The following is a 14,883-nucleotide window of genomic DNA, read 5'->3' as shown; positions in this document are numbered from 1 at the left end:
AAAAACAACCACTCACTATCATGAGATGCGCCACTGGGACGTTGCATTAAATGTTGATGAAGATGTTTAGCCTAGTCTGTGTCATCAGTCAAGATGAACTTTTTTCGGTTCTGGCATCATTTTTCACGCTGTTAATTTGAATGGCCCAGATAACCAATTTTTCGGCAACCCTGCCTTGAGCAAACATAAAATAAGTAACCGAAGCAAGGGAAAAAGATCTACAAAGGGGGTGGTAGGTGGCCAGGAATTTTTCTCAGACGCTGCTGCTACTCAGCGATTTTTCCGGACGCTTTTCTTCGCCAGCAACGTCGTCGTCGTCGTAGTTGGCGTCGTTGAGCGGACTCACATACATACAGGGCAGGCAGACACTCATACAAACTTTTTACCAATCCGGGACGGTGCTGGCAGGATCTCGTATACATATTATTATGTTCAGCTCGGTTTTTACACCATACCTACTAGAAAAGGGTGCTACACTTTTTTGCCAAGTTAAGATGAGGATTTTTTTGTTGCTGGTGCTCCTTTTTTATATCCTGCTGATGATGGTAGTCGCAGCAGCAGCGAGATGATGCTGAAGTGGGTACTTTTATGTACCCGGAGCACCTAGGAGCTTTTCATTTATTCATTCGGTTTCATTTTTTTCCACCTTTTTTCTTTTCGGGGTGGAGAAAAAGAAATCATTAGCAGCAGAAGCAATGTAGCCAACACTACTGTGGAAAATTTCCCAAAGTTGTGATAGTAGTAGATAGTACTAGTAATAGTAGTTGAAAACTCGTCTATTTGAGGAAACTGTAATTAACTGTTGGCGAAAAAGTTTTTGCACCTGCTATGTAAAGCATTTTCCGGACGCTTTTTTTAAGCGGTTGAAATTTTATGAGCATACATGCTGCAGCCATTCGGGGTCTTTGAATAACCTAAGTTTGAAAAACTGACTAAAACAAATTTATTAAAAGTTACTGAAAATCAGAAAACAATTTAATTACCAAAAAAATTAGTTATCTACTGTATTATGAAAAAGAGTATTTTTTCTGAACTAACTGAAATGATATTGCTGTACTGTAACTATCTGATCCTACACAACAAGTCAGTGACTTAAAAAAATTTAAACACAAATTAACCCTACCATGCGATTGCTCAATTGGGCCTCAGCTCTTAATAAATTTAGTTCACGCAGCCGGTTTTTTTTTGTTTTACCGCTTCGAGTAAACACCCCTTATTTTGGAACAAATTTGGTTCATCCACGCGACTCTTTGAGCCTAAGTTTTTTTCCTACTTTCTTTCCTCGAAAACGAAGCCGAAAAACGGGGGAGCGATGAACCAGATTGCATAAGAAGTTAGCTGCTGCACGCACGTGCATCCATCAGGACTTCTGACGCATGATAGGTACGCAAACAGATGTCCAGATTCCCCCGACTAGCTCTCTCGTTCGCTCGCTCACTTTTCCGTGACCATTGGATTGACCTGTGAAATTTGGCTTTTAAGGTCGACGGTTGATGACCGTTTTTGTAGAAAGTGATCCTCGCTGGACAAATGTGATGTTTGGTTCCACATTTCCTCGAAGGCAAGCAGAAAGGGAGATGGCAATTCGAGAGAGTGGAAAAAAGTGGACCTCAACACCGGAAGGAAAGTTTATGGCCTGACATGATAATTGTTATTATCCTAAATGGACTATTAGCAGCTCGTAAGACAGTTGACCGCAGTTGTTTTAGTGTATCGCTTGTTCTGAGGATAAAAAAAAGCATTTCATTATCAACATGACTAGACTCTTGACTCCCACTTGACCCGACTCCAGCACCCGACAGAGAACACAATGAAACAATCAAAATTAGTTACAACAAACCAAACCAGCTGTTTTTGACAGTAAACAACTGCAATAGGAACTGATAGAAACGAATCCTGCCCTCGGGCTTGATCGATTTCGATCGACTTCGACTGGCTTCATTGAACGTCAATTGGATTAGTTTCGACCAAAACATTGGCTGAATGAACAGTCATTTGCCAATCGAAATCGATTGAAACCAAGGTTTTTTGATACACTAGGTTCCCCGACTTTCACAGTAAGTAGGCGAGGAGTGAGCGGGGCGTTCAATGAGTTTGTTTATTTTTTGCTCAGCTTTTCAGTGGTTTGTTGGTAAACAAACTTCATTAACTCCGCATAGTTGCATAGCCTACATAGCCAAAATGGCTGAATCGGGAATTCGATATTCGGTAACACCTCCGGAATATATACACACCTTGATTGAAACCAATTTCAATTGCATATTGAACAGGCCTATCATAAACCTATTGTTTTCAGCCATCATCAATTGCGAATTGGCGCAAAGAGAACCAAACCAAACTGTTCAGGTTCTTCGACGGCGGTTGTTGCTGATTCGGACCAATCCTTAACTGGGAAAATCGTAAGTCTCAACAAATATTTTAATGACGTTGAGGCGAGATAAATTCTAATCTCGAAATTATAAGACTTTGTGAAATATAACTTAAGGTTGCCGAATTTTGTCAGCACTCATCTGGGCCGGACAAATCCGGACAATTTTATATGAAAACCTGGCAACTTCTGGATATTTGATTTCAAAATTGACGACCAAAAATCCGGGCAAATTTTGTCAAATCCCAGAAATTACTCAACAAAAATTACGAAAAAACAATTGAAAATTTTTTTTAAATAAAATTCATCGACAGGTTTATAATTGTGTTGAAGGCTTCCAAAAACCTTTCATGGTTATTTTAATAAAAATTGCTTAAAAAAATTTCATTTTGGAGGCATACATATAAAAAAATTTCAACACAATTTGTGTGTGTGTGTTTTTTTTTGAATAGCCAAATAATGTGAATCAATCCGGGCAAAATCCAGGCATTTTTCAATGAAAACCGGGCAACTAGGCCGGGCCGCACTGTTCCTAAATTCAATATTAAATATCCAGGAAAAAACCGGATAAATCCGGGCAATCTGGCAACCTTAATATGACTGGATAGATGAAGCACGTGCACTTTGTAGAAGAAAGGAAAAAGTGGTTAAGTCTCCCTAACTTTGAAATACCCAGAGTCCGACTACCTTTTACTCAGACGTCGCCACGTTTAGGATTGGTCGATCTTGGATCGATCTTTGCGAGATCGATCTTTTGAACTCAAATTTCCAATTTTTTGGATCGATTCTTTAGCCTTGGAAAAATCTATTAAATCGGTTTATTTTCGATCCGATCTTTCGATCTGTTGAAGTTTTTTTTCTATATATTTGGGAGATTTCGAGATTCAGTTTCGTGCAAAATGTTGATTTCTGCACCATGACTGCTTTTCATTATTGGTGCTTCCATGCCAAAAAAAGGGGATGGGCCGCTTTATATGAAAAAAAAAAAAAAAATTGAGATAGACACAATAGGTAGCGTTTTTTATTCCTATACCCTTAAGAAAACCAGAACTTTTATTAACATTAGAATATTTATTTATTTATTAAAAATCAACGGAACACATATTGGTCCAAATGATGACTTAAAATTAATATTAAAAAGTACTAAGTCTAATTACAGGCTCTAATTAGTTTACAGCATTTTTGAACTCAGTTAACTGAAGGTCATTTCCAATGTAAAATCGGGCGCTGGATCCGAAAATGAAATTCAAAAAAATCTCAGTAGAACCGTTTTTGAGTTATGCTCCAAATATGAAATTTCGGATAAATTAAAAAAGTTCTTGTACTTAGATTAAAATATCTCAGACGGCATAACAGTAATTTGAAATCTCTCTTTTGCATATTGAAGGTGAATAAATTTTCTATCGATCATTTGAACACTGTTTTTGCGTTTGACCAACAGTATTGTTGATATTAGTGACTTTATGAGGAAGAAAATTATAAAAAACGCATTTTTTTAGAGAAAATTTTGTTTCTACGAAAGTTTTAAACTCGATGGTAGCATTTAAAAAATCTGATTTTCTTTTGCGCTTAAATGTCAATTTAAAACGAAGATTTCAAGTGGTTATTTATTAAAATAGGTTGAAATTTGAAGAAGTTATGGCTTCTTTACCATAACTGTAATTTTTGCAGTTTTTAATAATTTAACGAACCGCAGTACACTTATCATAGTATAGGAAGAATGAAACATGATAAATCTCACTCGCACCAAGTCAAAATTATTTATTAGCTTACCAGAAGGTCTCATGCCAAGTTTCAGGAAGATCTGACCATAGGGAGGGGTTGCTTGAGTCTCAAACGTGAATAAAATTTTGAGGTATTTTGCCCCTAAAGAACGAAAAATACTGGTTTTTCATCAATAACTTTTTTCATCACTAGCTGATTGTTTTTTATGGTTGATTTTCTTAAAGTCTAAGTTGAGACAAATATTTCACCCGAAGAATGCAACTCGATTGGATTTGAAACAGAAAAGTTATTGCGGTTCAAAGATTGTATTTTGGTCGAAAATTGTCGTATAAATCGCAATGGGTAAAAAGTACTCATTGCGTGTTGGACAAAATTTAAGGCCTTTGAACCGTAATAACTTTTCTGTTTCAAATCCAATCGAGTTACAGTCTTCGGGTGAAATATTTGTCTCAACTTAGGCTTTAAGAAAATCAACCATAAAAACAATCAGCTAGTGATGAAAAAAGTTATTGATGAAAAACCAGTATTTTTCGTTCCTTCCGGGCAAAATACCTCAAAATTTTATTCACGTTTGAGACTCAAGCAACCCCTCCCTATGGTCAGATCTTCCTGAAACTTGGCATGAGACCTTCTGGTAAGCTAATAAATAATTTTGACTTGGTGCGAGTGAGATTTATCATGTTTCATTCTTCCTATACTATGATAAGTGTACTGCGGTTCGTTAAATTATTAAAAACTGCAAATTTACAGTTATGGTAAAGTAGCCATAACTTCTTCAAATTTCAACCTATTTTAATAAATAACCACTTGAAATCTTCGTTTTAAATTGACATTTAAGCGCAAAAGAAAATCAGATTTTTTAAATGCTACCATCGAGTTTAAAACTTTCGTAGAAACAAAATTTTCTCTAAAAAAATGCGTTTTTTTAAATTTTCTTCCTCATAAAGTCACTAATATCAACAATACTGTTGGTCAAACGCAAAAACAGTGTTCAGATGATCGATAGAAAATTTATTCACCTTCAATATGCAAACAAGAGATTTTAAATTACTGTTATGCCGTCCGAGATATTTTAATCTAAGTATAAGAACTTTTTTAATTTTTCCGAAATTTCATATTTGGAGCATAACTCAAAAACGGTTCTACTGAGATTTTTTTGAATTTCATTTTCGGATTCAGTGCCCGATTTTACATTAAAAATGTTGGTCAGTTAATCAAGTTCACGATTCTTTTAAAATTTTGTAAACTAGTGTAATCGAAAGCTCAAGGTTTAACTTCTTGACGAAATCTTCGAGCCTCATCAAGGGTTCCGAAATCACTGAATAATGTGTAGTTCCTCAAATTAATATTTTCATATTTTCTCTACTCTTTAAAAAAAAAGATACATTAAAAATTTGGATACTTGAAGAATTGAACATGAGCCTTCCAGATGATAGCTGAGCACGTTACCACGTTGTCATGACCTGGGACTGAATTCATGTTATTTTCTGTTTTTTATATTTCATTTACACTCAACCAAAGTTATGACAAGTTAAACATTCTGATGTTGAATTTGAAAACAAATTTATCATTGCTCATACATTTGATATTCAAATGTATGATCTTTCCTATCATTTTTCACTATTCATTTCAGCATAAAGCAGCCCTCAGGCAATAGAGTATTTCCTGAGACAGATTCTGGTAGGGTAGCTTTTTGTTTTTTTTTTTTGAAAAATGTTAACACCAACTGGTCGCCATTTTGATCTTTGATGATAAGCACTGTTCAATGCTTTCTTTTAAAAACTTCTTTTATAAAAAGCATCAACATACCTCCATGTCTTAACTTGTTATGAATTTACAAATCATTTAATAAAGAAATTATATTCTTCTTACCAAGGTGCGCTTGCAAAACCACTACAATTGCATTGACAGTTTTATTTCGTTACTATCTGGTCATTGAACATGTGAGAACTAAGTAAGCCTTGGTTGAGTGCGGTCGCGTTTTTCTGCTCGTGCATTTTTTGCGTTGAAATTGTCGGGGGAAATGAAAATTTATTACCAGAATTTTTTTATCGTAGTAAAACCCGTTTTGTTCGGAGTTTAGGTGGTCTCAAAACCCAGCTTCGGAGAGGGAAAATAAGTGACCAATAGTGTTCACAAGTGCAAATGGCATGTTTTGCACCGTTTGTATCCAAATTCTGCTGTTGTTTTTCTTCAGCGGAGCATTTTTGTAGACTCTACTTTGTGCTGCCTTTAAAACTTATAATGTTAATAGTGATAGTGAATAATGGATTTTTTTTTAAATTGACCACTACGAATAATTTTTTCGAGTAGAATATTTTCACCCCCGCGAGCATCGCAAAAATTGTGTTAAGTATGTATCATGTATCAACCACGTATAAACGGAAGAGCATATTGGGAAGAGCGGAATAGCTGAGATTCGATTCCCCGGCAGTGAAATGGTTTTGTGTGAATTCGGTTCTGATTTAAGAATTAATTCACTATTCCAATTAATTATATCCAATTGTTTGGTTCTTATGTGATGAGTAATGAGCAGAAAAAAAATGAAAGAATGGAAAAGAAAGGCAAAATGAAAGGGGTAAAATTTCGTCGATCACGTTGACGTTGCTTGCTATGATGTGTTTCTGAATGCAATAGGTAGAAAAACACAAACGCCAGAATAAGTGTGATAGTGATCGCAAAGCTATAGGTCCACGTTCAAGGAGTTGTGCGAAATGTATCATGATATTATGATAACGGTCTGGAGTTCAGGTTGCCTGGTATATGAGATTCAAAATCCATCATTTGCGGTAGGTTAAGGGCTAAAATTCTGATATCGGCCTATAGGTAAGATGTGTCATCCCCATGTCATTGAAATCTATTAAAAATTCAAAACATTAACCCACAAGTAAATTTCCTGGATTTTTTTCTATTTTTTGTACATTTTCCATGCAGAATAAATGTGAGGGGGGAATAAATTTTATGAAAAAAAAACCTTTCGAGCTCTAAACAGACCTCGAATGGTTTTATGATCTACTGATATTTTCCGCTTCTCTTTTTTATTTTCAAAAGCGAGTTAAGGCGCTTTATCCTTGGTCGATGACCAGAAATGATTGTACATTGAAATCCTCAACAGTTTAATAATGAAAATAAAACTTAAAATCCTTTTATTAATAACATAAAATTCTTTAAAATTCTTTTTATCTAAGGCTTAGGGTTTCTGTGTACAAAATAAATAATTTCCACCCTTTTTAGAATGGTTCTAGTGATCGGCGGACTACTTCATCAAGGAGCATTTTTCTTAGCATGCTTCCAACGATATTGCCCATTTAAAACGTATGGTACTGGTGGTCCACGTTTCTTCTTGTTCCTGTGTTCCGGATGTTTCTGCGTTCTCTGCTCCATGGTAGGCCCAACCACTTTGTGTTTTTGATTATTTTAATGTTTTTATGTTAAAATAATTAAAGACATGAACAAAGACAAGAAGAATAATAAAACACTTTTATTATTCTTTGGGACTCAGGCATAAGTTCTGGCTATGGAAGTACGATTAGTGATTAGTGATTAGTTACTATCTGGTCATTGAACATGCGTAATGTTGTTGTTATGTTTACCCTACCACGATATGCCGAGAAAATGTAAACATGAGAAATCAGCTGTTCATCTGACAAGCGGGAAAATGCCTTATTCACCTCTTTAGCACCATTTTAAAAGATCGATCTTGCAGAGATCGATCCTTTTGCTTCGATTTTTTAGGTGGATCGATCCTGGAACCATTCAGCCGAATTGATCTTGGGAATCGATCTTTTCCAGGAGATCGAACAATCCTACGCCACATGCTTGAAGCAGTCGGCTGAACCTAACGAACTCAACAATCAGTGTAACGATTATTCAGGCGACAGAAAATTCGGCACTCTGAGAACTCGAGTGCTTCACGGCGACAACTGAGTAAATGTTGAACAATTTGTGTGAGGCAGTCGACTTTGTTTGTTTTTGCGCTACAAAGAATTAGAAAATTTATAAGGTAAATATTCATTTCAAAGGTAAACATAACTGTATTTGAGAGTACTGTGTTGAATTCGACCTGAGCAAAAAAAAAGATCCATCGGAGTAAATATTGCGAATACGTCGGCGGAAAAGTCCATGGATTAAAATCCTGTAGTAATGACCAAAAATAACCAACCCAGGTGGCCACTGGCTGCCATGGTTAAAATCAAACAGCCATATTTTAATCCAGTACGGCAAAAGTGGTTCCGGAGACGAAACCCGACCGGCGAATCAAAAATCATTTAGTCAGTTCTGAGCCAGTTTAAAGGCCGTTTAGTCAGAACTGAGAAAGTGCGGTTTCGGCGAAACTGTTTTGCTGGCGACTCAGAACTGAGTATGAGTTAGCGAGGATGAAGGCGATGAAGCGTTCACTGTTTTGCAATTTAGTCGTGGTTATGCATCAGAATTGATTTCAGGTATCGCGTCATGAATCAACAAAATTAATTTTATTTTCACTGTTTTCGCGATATTGGGATTATTATTCATCGGATTAGAGGGGCGCGGAGGATGGGGAAATATCGCGCAAGAGAGTATCAACGGTTGAAAGCAAAACAGAGTTCAAACGGGATCAGCTAGTTGTCGATAAATCGGAAATGGAGGTGGATCCTACTTCCGAACTTCTACCAAGACGTGTACGTCTCTGTGGTCGAGTGGTTAGCGTGGTAAGACGGTAATCGCTGGTCCACTGATGGCATGGGTTCGATTCCCATCTCGGTACTGGGTGTTAAATGTTAATCTTAAGTTGTCCACGTCATTTGTTCAGTCTGTAAAGCCTAAATCGGCTAAGACGGTGTATGTCTTTTAAAAAAGATGGTCAGAATCGAATGATTCCGTTTACAGATTTGTAAACTTGTTGTTTACAGAACTGTAAACTTTTGAAAAAGCTCACGTGTTTAGAAAAATCTTACAATTATATTCACATATTATAAACTACTTTCGTTTGATGCTTATTATTCCTGATACTTTGAATGCGGTGAGGTTCTATTTGTTATTTGTTATTTATTTCTGATCAACGGATCACATGTTGATCCCAATGATTACTTAAAATTAAAGTTAAAAACAAAACATTTAAATCTAAATATGGGGATCTCAAGGCCCTAATCACTTTTCTTCGGAAAACATCCCTCGAAATGTCGAAGTCAAAATGCTCCAAAAAACGGTTGAACGATTTCATTGCACCGATAAGGGCGCTGTTAGCTCCGTAATTGTTCATTCGAAAGGGAATGTACAATTGAAGATCCTGATTCCTGAATCCACGGGGTCGTACACTAAGCGGAATAGCCTCCAATAGCGTGGGACAGTCGATTCGCGATGTCAGGAGGTCTGCGACAAATGAGGCACGTGTTGCTTGTCTGCGGGCTTGAAGGGTGTCGATATCTATAAGGCGGCATCGATTTTCGTAGCTAGGCAAGCGAAAAGGGTCTTGCCAGTTCAGGTGTCTAAGGGCATATCGCAAGAATCGCCGCTGAATGGCCTCGAGCCGATCGACACCGTTCTGGTAGTAGGGACACCAGACAGCTGAAGCGTATTCAAGGATGGAACGAACAATGCTGCAGTATAAGCTTTTCAAGCAATACACGTCCTTGAAGTCCTTCGCCACTCTAAAAATGAAACCGAGGCTTCTGGATGCTTTGTCAATCACGTAGTTCGTGTGTGCCTTGAATTCCAGGCGCTGGTCCAAGATTACGCCAAGATCGTTAACGTGGTTCACACGTGCGATGGGTTCGTCTCCGAGGAAGTACTCCGCAATTAAAGGCTGCCGCTTACGAGAAAAGCTAATGACTGCACATTTGCTGCGGTTTAATGGCAGGCAGTTAATGTCACACCACTCAGCGAAGAGGTTGAATTGACGTTGCAGAAAATTGATGTCGTCGTTGTCGTTTATGGTGTAAAATAGTTTTAGATCATCAGCATAGCAAAGTTTGGGGAAGTCGAGGAGTGACAACACGTCGTTGATGTAAATTAGGAAAATAATCGGTCCGAGATGGCTACCTTGAGGCACACCGGAGGTAGCAGGGAACTGCCTGGAAAAGGTGTCACCCGTTCGAACAATCAATTTACGACCAGTTAAGTAACTGCGGAACCAGCCGAGTAGAGTACCACAGAATCCTAAGCGTTCGAGTTTTCCGATGGCAATTTCATGGTTCACCTTGTCGAATGCAGCAGACAGATCGGTATAGATTGCATCGGTTTGAGATTTGGCAACAAAACTTTCATGCACAAAAGAAGTGAACGTTAGCAAGTTACTTGTCGTAGAGCGTTTGGGCATGAATCCGTGTTGATCATTGGAGATGTTATTTTTGCAGTACGTGAAGAAAGGATCCAAAACCACCAATTCGAATAGTTTGGCAATCGAACATAAGGCAGAGATTCCACGGTAATTGTTAACATCTCTTCTATCTCCTTTTTAATGTACCGGGAACATGTAAGCTTTCTTCCATAGTAGAGGGAAGGTGGCTCTATCTAGCGAAGCTTGAAAAATGAGCCGAATAGGGGTCAGCAAGACAGGCATGAAACTTTTTAAAAAAGCAACTGGTATCCCGTCCGGGCCCGTAGAAAAGGAATTCTTAAGCTTCGCTGCTGCTCTAGAGATGACTGCCTCCTCGATTACAATACCATTTATTGAAAAGCCCAATGGCAAAACGTTCCTGACAGCGCTATCTATATGTTCTGAGGATGTTGAAGCTGAGGTGAAGATACTGGAAAATTTTTGGGCGAAGAGATCGCAGATTCCACGGTCAGAGTTCGCCGTTATGCCGTCTAAAAACATGTTTGAAGGTATACCAGGTTCTTTCCGCTGACTTTTTAGGTGTTTCCAAAACGATTTTGGGCAAGTCTTGAGGTTACGTTGTACGCGACGTAGATAGTTATGGTAACAACGTTCACTGGCTTTTTTATAAACGGAGTTAAGTTTACGATAAATATCCTTAGTATACGATGATTTATGCTTCTTGTAGTTTCGAAGAGCACATCTTTTTGCCGTCTTCAGTTGTCGCAGCTCAGTCGTGATCCAAGGGATTCGCATATTTTTGCTACTAGAGCGTTTTGGAACGTGGCGATCGATGACATAATTCAGAATGTGTAAAAAGGTATCAGCGGCAGCGTTGGGATTAGAAAGATCAAGCTCAGATACCCAGTCGATAGTGCCCAGAATGTGAGAGATGTCATCGAAGTTGGCGTTCTTAAAGTCGAGGTAGAAGGTCACTGGTTTTTCTACTGTAGCGTTCAGCCTAGTTACTTCGAGTGATGCCATGAGAGCAGGGTGATGTGGGACTACTTTAACAAGCGGTGCAGGAGCGAATTCGATGGTCGGTAAACGAGGTCCATCAATGGCAAAGCAGAGGTCCAGCGTACGACCGTATTCGTTCACCACGTCGTTGATCTGGCGCAAGGTCGCTGCACTCAGGGAGTCCAATATGATGTTTGAAGGCGGCGAAAAAGTAGAGCGTGCTGGGTCTGGGTACAGAAAGCTGCCATGGTTAGAGCACCACTTCAAACCGGGCATATTGAAGTCGTCAATGACTAGTAAGTCATCTTCTGGAGCGCAGAAGGAACTAACTTCGAAGATGCAGCGAGAAAATGACTCGGCGAGGGCAACATCTCTTGAACGATCGGGTGGCAGATACACTACACATATTTACGTACAATTTCCGGTCTACAAGATCAATGCGAATCCATACAAGTTCCATATCGCACCAGGAATTGTTGTACAATGAGAGTTTTGAAACGCAGCTTTAGTCAAAACTATCCAAACTATAGTCTTTAAAATATTTAGTCTGCAATGGAGATACGATTGTATCCCATTTACCCGAAAACTTTTGCCCAGATGAATTTTTCATAGAAGGACAAATAACTGCAATCAAACCCCAGAATGAACCATTTCCCAGAAAAAAAAAAAATCCCCAGAATGCACCATTTACCAGAATTTTTTTTCCCAGAATGGAACATTTCCCAGAAAGGCACAAATCCCAGAATTTTTCCTCTAGATTTTTTTTTTCTAATGAATTCTCGTAAACTTCATATGATTCTAAATTTATTTTTCAGAATGATTTTTTAAAGAAACTACAGGTTTGAAATTTTCCAACTAAATTTACTTTAGAACCAATATTGTGCTTTGTTTATGGTTTGGGTACTTTAATTGATTAAATGCTAACCATGGTCCTCTAAAAAACCGTTTTGGTATCCGACTCTTCACGCTGTGCGTTCCAACTTGAAAGACATTTTGTCCTTCACGCTGTCGCGTGGTGGGCGGGGCTAAGGGATCACTCCTAGCTTTCACGCAGACCTAGGAAGCCCCGGCAGCCCTAGACCCATGTATTAGGGCCGCCGCTTCCGACGGCGGGTCGGCGGCCACCTCGTATTTGGGAGTTTCGGCGGCTTTGTGCCGCCTCAGCCCCTTCATCCTCGTTGGTTGCGGCTTTGCCACAAATGAATAGTATTATGGGAACCCAATTTTTATGGAAAAAAATCTATTTGAATTTTTTGAATTTCAGGTTGGATAAATATATTAAATTTTCTGGGAAATGGCAATTCTGGCGAAAAATTTTCTGGGAAACGGTTCATTCTGGTAAATTTTTTTTCTGGAAATTGGTTCATTCTGGGAAAAAAATTCTGGTAAATGGTGCATTCTGAGAAAAAAAAATTCTAGGGAAGTGGTTTTCTGGTGATTGAAATTTTGGTGATTTTTCATTCTGGGCAATGGTTTTCGGGAAAATGGAGTACAACCGGAGATACATTTCGAATGATATTTTCATTTTACATTAAAAAAAAACTGTTAAAAACCAAAAAAAGTCGAGTTAAGATAAATTCAAAATGAATAAATTGGCGAAAAAAGCGCCCAACAAAATCAACCCTCATTTTCAACCAACTACCTCAATTTATTTCAAAGTTCAGATGTTCTCTTCCAGAAAATATAACCCACTAACCGAGTACCCTATATTTGGGAAAAATGTTTCCTCTCCAATCCAGAGAATGGCAAACCCATGCTCATCACTCGTTCGATTCCAATCGTCAATCGCGGAACCACGAACGGGGGAGGGATACAAAAATTAAGCCACGAAATTTCGATCCCTCTGTGTCATATGCTGCCAGCCAGAAGCGCTCATGAACCCATCACCAGGCAGGCAGCCTTTATTTGAATGTGCATATTAAGTGAAGCTAATATCTGCTGCAGCAGCCATCATCGCATGTCACATTATAGTTCGTTTCTGCTCAAACCAGCCCGGGAGCTACCTACTCTGCTTGGATCTGTCTGTCATCCGAAATCACGCGCGCTACCGTTGTAAATTTGTGTGAATTTCCGAGGGAGCCGCCCATACCCGGGTTGAGGAGAACTCCTCCCTTCCAGTATCCCAAATAATCCGTCAGCGTTACCCCAGTTAATAGTTTACCGAACGGGGGTGTTTTTGGGGATGCTGCTGCTCTAGAACCAGAGAAGATGAGCTGTGCTGCCTTTGGTTGGGTGAGGTTCGTCACTTTAATGCATCAACGACTTTGTTTAGAAAATAATTTTCCTAAATGGAATTTACGTACTCCCGGTGGAAAATTAAATTATATGTGTATCTCATGTCATGCGGGGATCGTTCGAACTAATTGTGTGTGGGGTGTTAGGATGAGGTTTTTAAAGAGTGGTTGGTGGGGATGATTGGTGCAAAGTGTGCTGCCAACTTAGTACATCTTGGTGTATATGCTAAGTTCTTAGCACTAAACGATGCTCAGCTAAACGGCGTGAGGGTTAAGTTCAGCTTTCTACTTTGTCAAACAGTCGCTTTTTTACGAATGCCAAAAGTTCGTAACATTCAATTATTCATGAAAATCGTACCCATACTGATGACAAAATATTAAACGTGTACACAACAAAAATGTCTACAATTCGTCAATTTTCACAATTTTGACGATTCCTACAGTTTTGGACGATTTTAACAATTTTGTCAATTTAAACAAATTCGAAAATTTTGACAATTTTTAACAATTTTGAAAATTTTGACAATTTTGACAATTTTGACAGTTTTGACAATTTTAACAAATTTGACAATTTAGACAATTTTGACAATTTTGACAATTTTAACAATTTTGACAGTTTTGACAATTTTGACAATTTTGACAATTTTGACAATTTTGACAATTTTGAAAATTTTGACAATTTTGACAATTTTGACAATTTTGACAATTATGACAATTTTGCCAATTTTGACAATTTGACAATTTTGACAATATTGACAATTTTGACATTTTTGACATTTTTGACATTTTTCACAATTTTGACAATTTTGACAATTTTGACAATTTTGACAATTTTGATAATTTTGATAATTTGATAATTATGGCAATTTTGAAATTTTAATAGCTTTGACAATTTTTTCAATTTTGACAATTTGGGCAGTTTTGGTAGTTTTGAAAAAAAAATGCCAATTTTGACAATGTTGACAATTTTGACAATTTTGACAATTTTGTCAATTTTGACAATTTTGACAATTTTGACAAATTTGACAAATTTGACAATTTTGACAATTTTGACAATTTTGGCAATTTTGACAATTTTGAAAATTTTGAAAATTTTGACAATTTTGACAATTTTGACATTTTTGACAATTTTGACAGTTTTGACAGTTTTGACAATTTTGAAAATTTTGACAGTTTTGACAATTTTGACAATTTTGACAATTTTGACAATTTTGACAATTTTGACAATTTTGACAATTTTGACAATTTTGACAATTTTGACAATTTTGACAATTTTGACAATTTTGACAATTTTGACAATT

Source organism: Uranotaenia lowii, chromosome 2 (assembly GCF_029784155.1).
Source record: "Uranotaenia lowii strain MFRU-FL chromosome 2, ASM2978415v1, whole genome shotgun sequence".
Taxonomy (NCBI): Eukaryota; Metazoa; Arthropoda; class Insecta; order Diptera; family Culicidae; genus Uranotaenia; species Uranotaenia lowii.
Note: the sequence above shows the minus strand (reverse complement) of the source record.